We start from the raw sequence: 11,321 nt of genomic DNA on the forward strand, positions 1-11,321 counted from the left end.
TTGGCAAGCTGGAAACCCAGAAGGGCTGATGGTATAGTTTGGTATAAAGGCTAGCAGTCTCAAGAGTCAGGAAGAGCTAATGTTTCTGTTCAAATCCAAGGCAGGGAAGAGACAATATTCCAGTTAGAGCACCATCAGGCAGGAAGAATTCTCTATTACTGAGGGAGGGTCAGCCTTTTTGTTCTATTTAGGCCTTTACCTATTTGGATGAGGCTTACTCACGTTAAAGAGGACAATTTGCTGTATTCAGTCTGTCTGTTCAAATGTGAATGTCATTCAAAAACATCTAACAGAAACACCTGAAAACATGTTTGACCAATATCTGGGCACCCTGGGGCCCAGTCGAGGTTGACAAAACTAACCATCACAGGGACATACAAAGATTGTGCACAGTTAGTTGCCCAATGATTTATACAGATAAACACTGTGAGATGTCTGAGGGAGGTGAGATGACTTCAGTCTATGATAGGTGGCCCTGGAAGGCAGGTAGGTGCGAAGACTGACACACCGGGCATGAGAAAACGCCTCAGCATGGAGTGGCTCCCTAGAACCTGGGACAGTAAACATCCCCCTTTTCCAAAAGATAAAGCCCAAGCTCCATAGCCTAGGTATAAAAGTCCTCACAATTGGGGCCAGATCCAGCCGTTTGGGTCTCATTTCTAAGAGTGCTCTCTTTTTGAGCCAGCAGTTAGCAGGCCCTGCTGTGCAGGGTGGGGATGGGGGTGGGTGGGTACCATGATAGATGCCACAACCAGAATAGCAGATTCCTGGTCCTGCCCGCACTCCTGGCCTCTCACCCATGTTCGGTCTCCCTGGAACGAACTCTCTCCTGTCCTCTCAAATCCCCTTTCAAGATCCATCTTTATCAAGTAACTCTCTATTACCGCCCTGTTTTACTATAAACACTTCCCCTTCCGAACACGAACACAATTATTTTGCAGGGTATCTGAAAATAGTGGCTGATCAACTATTTTGTCTTGAACTATTATCGAAACGTTTTGTCTTTGACTTTCTTTTAAAACATATTTTATGTTCCTTTCATCTCTCCGACTGGGTTATAAAATATGAGACCATGTTTTCTAGTATCTTAGTATCCTTCATGAATGCTTTCAAAATAAGCATGAGATGTTTGCTGCTCCCGTTCAGTCTTAGCTCGTGATCATGTATAAAAGGGGCACCTTACCCCTTGTCACAGTGGCTGGTAAACAGACCTGGGGTTGAGACACCTCTCCAAGCCAGCAGGGATTGCTAGGGCAGTATCTTCTCCTAACGAGAAAGACACCTTGCTCAGATGGTCCTAAAGGGGTTCCTAATTTAGCATTCTTGTCTGCAAGAATGAGGAATAGATGAAAGGGAGTGGCTAGCAGGGCATGTTCTCAGAAAGCAAAGCCTAACTGAAGTTCCCTGTGTAGTCGCTTTTAGAAGCCTAAGTTCTTAATTGCAAGAAATATATAAACGAGTTTCCAGAGGGGCTTTAGTGCCTACTAAAAGCCCAAGTATTGACCAGGATGAAGGAAAGGAAGCACAGTATCCTCCTTTTTCATGTACAAGTCAACCACCAAGTAATCCGACACCTTTACAATTTCACTTAGAGGTCACCAATGATAACTCATTTCCTAATACTGGACACTTAAGCAGAAGCAGATTACCGTGCAAGAATAAACAGCAGTGGTAATAAAGCCAAGTATCAATTTTTCATTTGCAGCCCCATCACTAAACTTTTAACTGAAACTGCATGTGATACATTGTAGATGTCCTTATACATCAATAAAATTGATTTGAGCAAGTTGAATCAAGCCCACAATTAGAGTGAAATTGGCAACACTAATATGTGTTAATGATAGGTGGGCCATCTAATTTTGAGAAATAGTAATGATTAGAATGCAGCCTTGAACGCTTCTGTTGGACTTATTAGTAAACTTAACCTTACTGCTGGTTTTGGTTAAGGTAACACGTCCGGTGAAAGGAGCTCATTCTTTGGGTTATAAGCTGAATATTTTGTTACTGCCTGGAGCCAATCCACTCATTGGATTGTTTTCCCACAAAAACAAGGAGGGACAGCCACCTTTAACTTGGTTAGCTATATCTTCTCTCCTTAACCACATTCTTCCTGCATTTCATTGGCCAGAGCAAGTCACGTGACTGGTTTGGTGGCCTACCCGGAGGAGGAGGAGCATCACAAGTTCATGGCCAAGCCTAACATTTGTGGACCAGGGACGTATAATCCTTTCACAGAGAGGGCAAGAACATATTTGCAGTATTTTAAAATCTACCATAAAACATGATTCGATTTTTCTCATCAACTTTTCAAAAGCTCTTCAAGAGAAGACGTTTCTCAAGGCTAAAAATCCTCCATTGCTTTTATTGTTCTCTGAGACAGCTTTTAAGTTCTTTTCCATTCTCTAAGCATATTTCACTCCGGTTGTATTAGCTGGACTATTAAGCTTCACGACCACAGGGACCGCGTCTGTTTTGTTCCCCGTCAGATCCCTGAGGCCTAGCACAGTATCTAGTGCCTAGAAGGCATTCAATAAATATTTATTGAATGAGCAAAACGTTTTTTAAGGCTATAATCTGATCGGTGCACATTGCAATGAAAATATCGCCGCCCTTATTGTAGATCTTGTACATCTTGTAATATAGCTTAGAATCATATGCATATAACCACATGACCCTATGCACTTATTCCGATTTCACTGTTGACTAAAACCTTTTCTGTAGTGGTTGTTTTTAAACGTTACCTCTCTTGTGTATTATTGTATAAGTGGTTTAACAATTTTTTCAATTTTAAGAGCATCTTAGAGACAACAAACGGAGAGTTGCTGGAGGGGTTGTGGGTGGGGGCATGGGCTAAATGGGCGAGGGGCATTAAGGAGGGATGAGCACTGGGTGTTATATGTAGGGGATGAATCGCCGGGATGAGCACTAGGTGTTATATGTAGGGGATGAATCGCCGGATTCCACTCCTGAAACCGTGATTGTACTGTATGCTAACTCACCTGGATGTAAATTAAAATAAATAAATACTTTTTTTAATTTAAATTTTTAAATTTTTAATTGAAGTGCAGTTGACATACAACGTATTAGTTTCAGGTGTGCGCCATAGTGATTCGACAACTTCATACGTTATGAAATGCTTACCACCGTAAACGAGGTCACCATCTACATTTTGTATATTATTGACTATATTCCCTATGGTGTATTTTTCATCCGCATGACTTATTTATTTTATAACTGGAAGTCTGTACCTTTTTAGTCCTTTCCACCTATTTTGCCCATCCCCTTCAGCAAATACTGGTTTGTTCTCTCTATCCGTGAGTCGTCCTATTTTTATCGTTGTTGTTTGTTTATTCATTTAATTTGTTTTTTAGATTTCCACGTATGAGGGAAATCACACAGTATTTGTCTTCCTCTGCCTGACTTATCTCACTGAGCGTTATATCCTCTAGGTCCATCCATGTTGTAACAAATGACAAGATCACATTCTTTTTTTTTTTATGTCTGAATAATATTCCATTGTGTACATAGACTGCATCTTCTTTAGCTGTTTAGTGTGCAACTGGTTTTTTGAACCTCTACGTAGACCTTACATTTACCTCCACATAGAATGATCATATTTCATTCAGTTCATTACTTCAGGCTGTCAGTATTTTCTGTAATCCTAATTTAGTCACCCAGTAATTTAGTATCATAGCTATCATCTACTAATCATATGTAAATTAGGTGCGTTTACCTTTGATCAAGAAACTGAGAAAAGTGGAGCAGGAAACATCTTCCAAGAAATATTTGGTGGCACACTGTCTGAAATGTCCTTCCAATCTGCCATTAATCTATTCCCGGAAACCTAGCGTTCATGGGGTCGCCCAGAAAGGCAATTCTGCATGATTCCATGATGCCACCGGAGCGTGACTTGAGGCTCCACCACTTACTGGCTATTTAACATGTTTGAACCCTAATTTTCTCTATGTATAATGGAGGATGGCAGGATTGGAGAGGGCAAGTTGGATTTATTACACTAATATATGTGAAAGGCTTAGCTCCATGTCTGGTTTCTGGCAGGTGCCAGAAACATATTTCCTTTTCTGCTACCTCAGGTATCCATTTGTAGCTCTTTTGTATTTCCTTTTATCGGGTTCAGATTAGAGGCAAATCTGTCAAGCCCTTTGATTCAAGTAAAGTCCCTGCACCCGGAATACCCACTCTGGATGTTGGAACATAAATATAACCCCCATTCCCTGAAGTGTCCATTCTCAGGTAGCCAGGAATCTTGGAGGAGTTTCCAAATCCACATCGGTACAATAGCAAAGGTATATACATAATACTAGGAATGTCTTCAGAAACAGCCTTGGAATTTACCTGGGAAACTAACTTAGAGTTTCCTGAGATAAATATGCAAATTAATTTTAATGATACTCTTGGGCTACATTCTTCTCTTCTCTTCTCTTCTCTTCTCTTCTCTTCTCTTCTCTTCCCTTCCCTTCCCTTCCCTCCCCTCCCCTCCCCTCCCCTTCCCTCCCCTCCCTTCCCCTTTCCCTCCCTCCCCCTCCTTCCCTCCCCTCCCCTCCCCTTTCTCTTTTTCTTAACAGACTCTTCTACCTAATTGTATTTTGCTCAGGCACATCCAAATTAGTTTGAGCTGGGTAACAGAGGGAAACACAAGAGGAATTTGTCTCTGAAATTCCACAATCTGGAAAATCCACTTGTAGCTAATGAAGAGGAGCTTAGATGAGAAAAGAGAAGGCTCTGGGGATTTCCAGATGGTTCCCTTCTTTTCTCCTGGTTTCAAATGTCAAGTTCATTTTAACCTGAACTTCTGACACATTTTTATTAATGAAATACCTACATATGTGCTCAGGAGTGAACCGGAGTAATAAATTTAGGGTCTAACCATCACTCTTCACTTTAGCTGGATGTGGAAGTGTGCCCAAGTTTTAGTGCATCAGGGACACTGCACTTCACTTTAAGTACCATTTTATTTGTGTTGGGTTATACAGCCATTAGCCTCGTTAAGGTCCTTTGGCTTGGGCTCAAACCCCACAGCTGGGTCCAAGGACTCAGACCCACCCTGGGTTCCAGTGATAAAGGTGCTTTAAACACTTTGACAGAAGGCCCCTGTGTACAGCTTGAGACAAAGGTTGAAGCACTTCTGACTGAAGGGAAAGCAGAGGAAATAAGATGGCCGGGCCTGGGATTACCCGGTATGAGAGCTTTCAGCTTGCAGGGAGTCACGTGGACAGAAAGGAAGCCTAACGTGACTGGCTCTGGGCACCCGAGACAGGGCTGGTTAGAGTGAGGGCAGTGGGCAGCCTGGCCAGGCAAACTCACCCAACCAAGGGGTGTTAATCCAAACTGTCTCCGAGACTCGAGGCCTCGACCTAGGGCTGTTTAGCAGCCATTTCCTGTCGTTTGCTTTGTGCCTCGTTTTAGGGGACTCAGAATTTTCCTTGTCTACATTTTACAATTAAGCCATCTGAGGCAATGGCGAATTCTTCTGTGGATATTGCCATCCCTCTTGAGAGGAAATAAAAACAGTAGGAATGGCTACAGACCATGTCAAAAAGTCTAGATCAGATTACAATGAGGAAACCACTTTATTATATGACATATAAACCTTTATTATATGATTTATTATAGGATAGTTGGACTTCATGCATTTGGACTCCAGGATCTCAAAATTTATGAAGATGGAGGCAGAGGTCTTGCTGGTCTATCTTACATTTAAAAACCGAGAAAGGCTATGTGAAACAGATAAATAACGGAAGCAGGCTTACATAACAACCTCATTAGGAAGGCATGCTGTTCCCAGTATTTTTGAAGCAAAAGTTTACTCAAAAAGTTATTAGTATGCTACTTAAAAGACATTATTGTCTATTCATCAGAATAAGTCTGTAAGCATTCCTACTTCCAATAATTTGTAAGCTTCTGTCCTTTACTGGGAGCAGCAGTTTTTATTTTATAGGATATTTCTTTTTAAATATTCCATAATTCAGACCAGGCTCTCCCTCGTTACTCCAAATCATTAAATATTTTATCTTACACTAAAGTGTCTGTTGAGGGGTTTATAAACAGACTAGTTTTAAAGATATCTGGGATGTGGCCTTTCATATTTAATGGAATCCACTTCTGTGCATGGAAATGGACTAAATACATTTGGTATAAAAACTATTACACAGAATTTAAAAGATTATATTAAGGAAGAGGCAGCCAAAGGGGGAAAAATAAAACAGGATGGGAAGTAACCCATGTCGAATGGTGAAACAAACCTGCTAGAGAATTGGTGAGAAACCATATATTATATAGTGTTTTGGTAATTTAAGAATGTACCGGTGAAAAGGAAATAAAGTACCAGACGAGAATGAGAAGAACAGTGTCCCTAAGAGTAGCGTCAGTCGACGGGAATTTTAGGGGAGAGTATTTAGTCACATACCCAGCCATTCCTTGAGATATCACATTGCAGATTCCATTTTCATCCTGAGTAATGGAGTGCAGACGAATGTTTTGGATGGTGGCAACGGATTGAGAGGATTATAAGTGGGGCTATTGAAAATCTCAGTGCAGAGGAGACACGTTTGTGCGGCTCCCATTCTGGAGATCAGAAAAAAGTAAAGATGACTTCATACCCAAATGCTTAAGTCAGTGCAAAGTGTTGGATAGGCTGATAGACGTCAAAGCCTTTTCTTCCTCCCTGGGTGAATGGTGAACCACATGTGATAAAATCAGGACCAGATGGCTCTAAAACAAATGCCTCCATTCCTCTGGAATAAGTGTGTGTGTGTGTGTGTGTGTGTGTGCGCGTGCGTGTGTGTACATTCATATATATGAATATATATCCCTGGCTGTGGCATAGTACAGAGGGAAGAACCATCATTTTAATTTTTTATTATATAAGATTTTAAACATACACAAACAGGATACTAAAATGAACTCTCACGTACCGATTACTCAGCTTCAACCACTATTATTATTCTGCTGTTTTGCTTCATTCATGTCTATCTCTACTCACCCCCCCCATCTTCCACTCAATAATTTTTAAGTTTTTTGAGATAAAATTTACATACATCAAAATGTCTTAACTGGATACTTGACAAATGGATATACCTGTGTAACCTGCATTATCATTCATTCTAAGCCTCAGGGTTTTCCAGAGGGGTCTAAACAAGACTGAATTACTTGCAACTCATTTTAATGCAAGAATGGCCACTCCAATGCCAATGGCCTAGATTACGTGATCACTTTAGTATTAGATATGCTGATGGGATGGCAGGGTAAGGAGGGGTCTATCTATCTATCTATCTGTCTGTCTGTCTACCATCTGTCTGTCTATCTATCTATCTAGATATCTTAAAAACATCTGAGGAGTAGAAATGAAAAGAAACACACCCTCAAGTAAAGAAGTTAGAATGGTCTATGAAAGAGGATAGGCAAGCCACACAAGAGAGAAGAGATTCATAACTTCATGGACTCCGTGAGAAAAAAGAAGAGACTTCCTACCTCTCAACTTTTTTTTCAGTGTTTATTTACTTATTTTGAGAGAGAGAGAGGAAAGCACGAGCAGGGGAGGGGTAGAGAGAGAACAGCGAGAGCGAGAATCCCGAACAAGCCCTGCGCTGCCAGTGCAGAGCCCAATGTGAACTTTGAACTCACGAATCGTGAGATCATGACCTGAGCCAAAGTCAGACGCTTAACCAACTGAGCCACCTTGGTGCCCTGTATCTCTCAGCTTTTAATTTTTTTTTTAAGTTTTTTTACTTATTTTTGAGACAGAGAGAGACAGAGTATGAATGGGGGAGGGTCAGAGAGAGAGGGAGACACAGAATCGGAAGCAGGCTCCAGGCTGTGAGCCATCAGCCCAGAGCCCGACACGGGGCTCGAACTCACGGACCGTGAGATCGTGACCCGAGCTGAAGTCGGACGCTTAACCGACTGAGCCACCCAGGTGCCCCTCTCTCAGCTTTTAAATGACAGTTAAAGGAATCCCCAAAACAGGGCCAAAGAGATTACTGTGATCATCAGTGTTTTAAAACTCCTCCAGAGCCTATTGAAAAGACTGAGAATGAAGATTTGCTAACGATGACACAGAGCCCTCAGTGCATGTCTCCCCTCCATCCTACACCCCCAGCTCCTTCGTCATGGGAACTCTGCTTATTCTAAGTCTGGCTTCGTGACCTGGTCACGTTGTTGATCATTACTAATATTTTTATTACCCCTTGAATCTCAGTTTTGGGGGAAGATAGGGACTAGCAGAGGCACAATCCAGCAGAAGGCCATATGCCTTCTCCCTGTGCCACTTCTCACAGTTTCTTCCTGCACCAATTCCATTTTAAGGCAGTTGTCTAACCTGTAAGACCTACTGCTTTTTACTACACAGTCCAGCTGGAGCAAACTCCCGGAGGGAATGCGTCCATATTCTGCATCGTTTCCTGGTGAATTCCACCACCTGGGTTTTTTTTTTTTTTCCTCTGGATCCCACCTACATTTGGCAGGTGGTTTCTTCGTCCTGGCTCCAAGTCTGTTCTGGTGATTGGACCTCAGTGCTGAGGCTTGGAACTTGACTCAGAAATCTATTCCAGATGGCCCCTCATCTGCTAATCTCTAGCTCTTCTCACTCCCGTTTGGTTCTGGATTGGTGGTACGGACCACAATCCAGATTCAGTGATAGCTTTTCGCTGGATGGTTGGCCAGGGCAAGAAGGTGTGAGCAAATGATTGAATTAGGATAGCAGGTCTAAGGACAGGAGACAAGATCATTTTTAGGTCGATAGAAAAATTTTAGAGTTTTTTTTTAAAGGCATCTGGTTCACATGGCTATTGGTCTCCCAAAAAGGAACACGGTGTGGCAAAATGTTAATATACCCCCTGTTTTCTTTTTTTTATCCATGATATGTAAATTATGTCAAGTTCAAAGACTGTCTATTCTGTTTTCCTCAAGGTGGCGCCTTGCTTTGTAGCTAAGAGGAAGTGAGCTTTAATATCTTTGTGTGGGCTAAAAAACCAATATTGATCAATGAGGTGTTATTTTTTCTTCCATTCTTTTTTATAAGCTCAGACATTTGGTTAAGAATATTGGTTTTGCCCCATAGATCTAATCATAACATTAAGCAGCATCTTGGAGGCTGGCCACAATGAGTAGGCGTGTATGTAGGACTTTCGTTTTCTTCAATAAACTCTCCCTTTAACAATTTAAATTTTAAAAATTTACCTAGAGAATATAAGTGTGTGCATACTTCACGTGTAACACACAAGTGCATAATTATTCGTAGAAAAATGAGTTTCTTTATTTCTGTATTCTTTCACAAAGTTCCAAGAATTGCGAGGATATGGTAAATCAGTGTTTACCCATATACTTTTGCATTTTGGTCTTTGGTCTGCTTCTTCTCCTCACCGTATCCAGTCTTTGACTTTCTGAATAAGAAAACCCAACACTTCTTAGTCTGTAGCCGCATAGAAACTCTTCCAGTTCCCTTGTCCATTACAAAGAAAAATCTGGCATGTTTCTTTTGTTCTATTATTTTTTGTTCTTCTCACTGAGGGTTTCGTTTCTGCTTGATCCACCGTTCCTGTTCCCGCTACTTCAAAAGTACAGTCAGTGTTTTGCTGAAGTTGTGATACATCTCTTTTACTACTCAAGTGATAGTTATATTTTCACACTGTTTTTATATATTTTATACGGCTGAAATGTTCCTCTTTTTCTCTCCCATAAGGATTGATTTTTGTGGTTCTTAAACTTCTTTAGTCTTCATATCTCTGTCCCCTTCCTTAAAAAAATTTGGGGGCGCCAGGGTGGCATAGTTGGTTAAGCATCTGACTCTTGATCTCAGCTCAGGTCATGATCTCACAGTTCATGAGTTAGAGCCGCACATCAGACTCTTCGCTGGCGGTACGGAGCCTGCTTGGGATTCTGTCTCTCCCGCTCTCTGCCCCTCCCCCGCTTGTGCTCTGTCTCTCAAAATACATAAATAAACTTAAAAATTTTTTGTATAGTTCTATAAAGTACAACCACCAGAAGTCAAACCGCCAAGTTGGGTGTACTTAATAGAACTATACGGTACAGAAGTACTTTTGAATTGTGTATGAAATCTGTGTCCAGATTTTTTTTTTTTTTAAGTAATAAATTTGCCACCATATGCCTTTAAGGACCTGCTTTGTTTATTCCTTCTTGCAGCTGAGTACGATTGCTGCTTTAGTTTGGGATCCATGGGAACAAATGAGACTTTGAGCGTAAAGCTGTACGTCATTTGGAACTGAGCTGCTTTCATACACTTCAGATGCAAAAATACAAAATTATGAAAGCCTGATGTTGGCGTAATTGCCGGAGGTAGGATTGCTGAGCTAGCTGAAGGCTGACGCCAAATACCCCGTGACTAAATGAATCCCCTCATTTATTGCTACCTGGATTTCTTTGTTTCTCCTGGTCACTAAAGCCATTTTCATAATGTGCGGTGATATTTGTAACCCGTATATTCGCATGTTAAATCCAAATGTATCTCGGTTACTGTTAACAGCAGACTAAAGTAAACATATACTGGTAGCGTTAAAATAAGCTTCGGGATTCAAATGTTTACCCGACAGGTGCAAAACGTGTAATTGCTCTGTTTCTAGTTTAGCAGTATCTGTGCAAGTAAGCGTGTGCAAAACCATGATCAAAGTCTTGAACCTCCCCTTCTTGGGAGGAATTTTTCTCGAAAACATCCTGTAGATCTGTTTAGCAAGAAGAATCTCTAGCCCCGACCACATTATATTCAGAAAAAGCTGTTTTCCTCCTGCAAGACTCCTCACTGTTTCTGGAAGAAAATTAGGGGCAACTTGAGAGAATGCTGATGTCCTGCCTCTGGAAATAGGTCTTCCTGTCCTCAAGAGCACCTTGCTGTCCAGGATGCCCTCAGGGCTGGGAGGGTACAGGGAAAAGTCCAGTTTCTCTCATGCATGGATCATGAAGACAGCCCTTTTTTTTAAAGATTTTTTTTTTTTATTTTGTTTTCAATGTTTATTTATTTTTGAGACAGAGAGAGACAGAGTGTGAACGGGGGAGGATCAGAGACAGAGGGAGACACAGAATCTGAAACAGGCTCCAGGCTCTGAGCTGTCAGCACAGAGCCCGATGTGGGGCTCGAACTCACAGACCGCGAGATCATGACCTGAGCCGAAGTCGGACGCTTAACCGACTGAGCCAACCCAGGCGCCCCATAAAGATTTTTAAAAATATTTATTTATTTTTTAGACCGAGAGACAGAGTGCAAGCTGGGGAGGGACAGAGAGAAAGAGGGAGACACAGAATCCGAAGCAGGTTCCAGGCTCTGAGCTGTCAGCACAGAGCCCAATGCC

This window comes from Panthera pardus, unplaced genomic scaffold (assembly GCF_024362965.1).
Source record: "Panthera pardus isolate Hobbes unplaced genomic scaffold, ASM2436296v1 HiC_scaffold_10, whole genome shotgun sequence".
Taxonomy (NCBI): domain Eukaryota; kingdom Metazoa; phylum Chordata; class Mammalia; order Carnivora; family Felidae; genus Panthera; species Panthera pardus.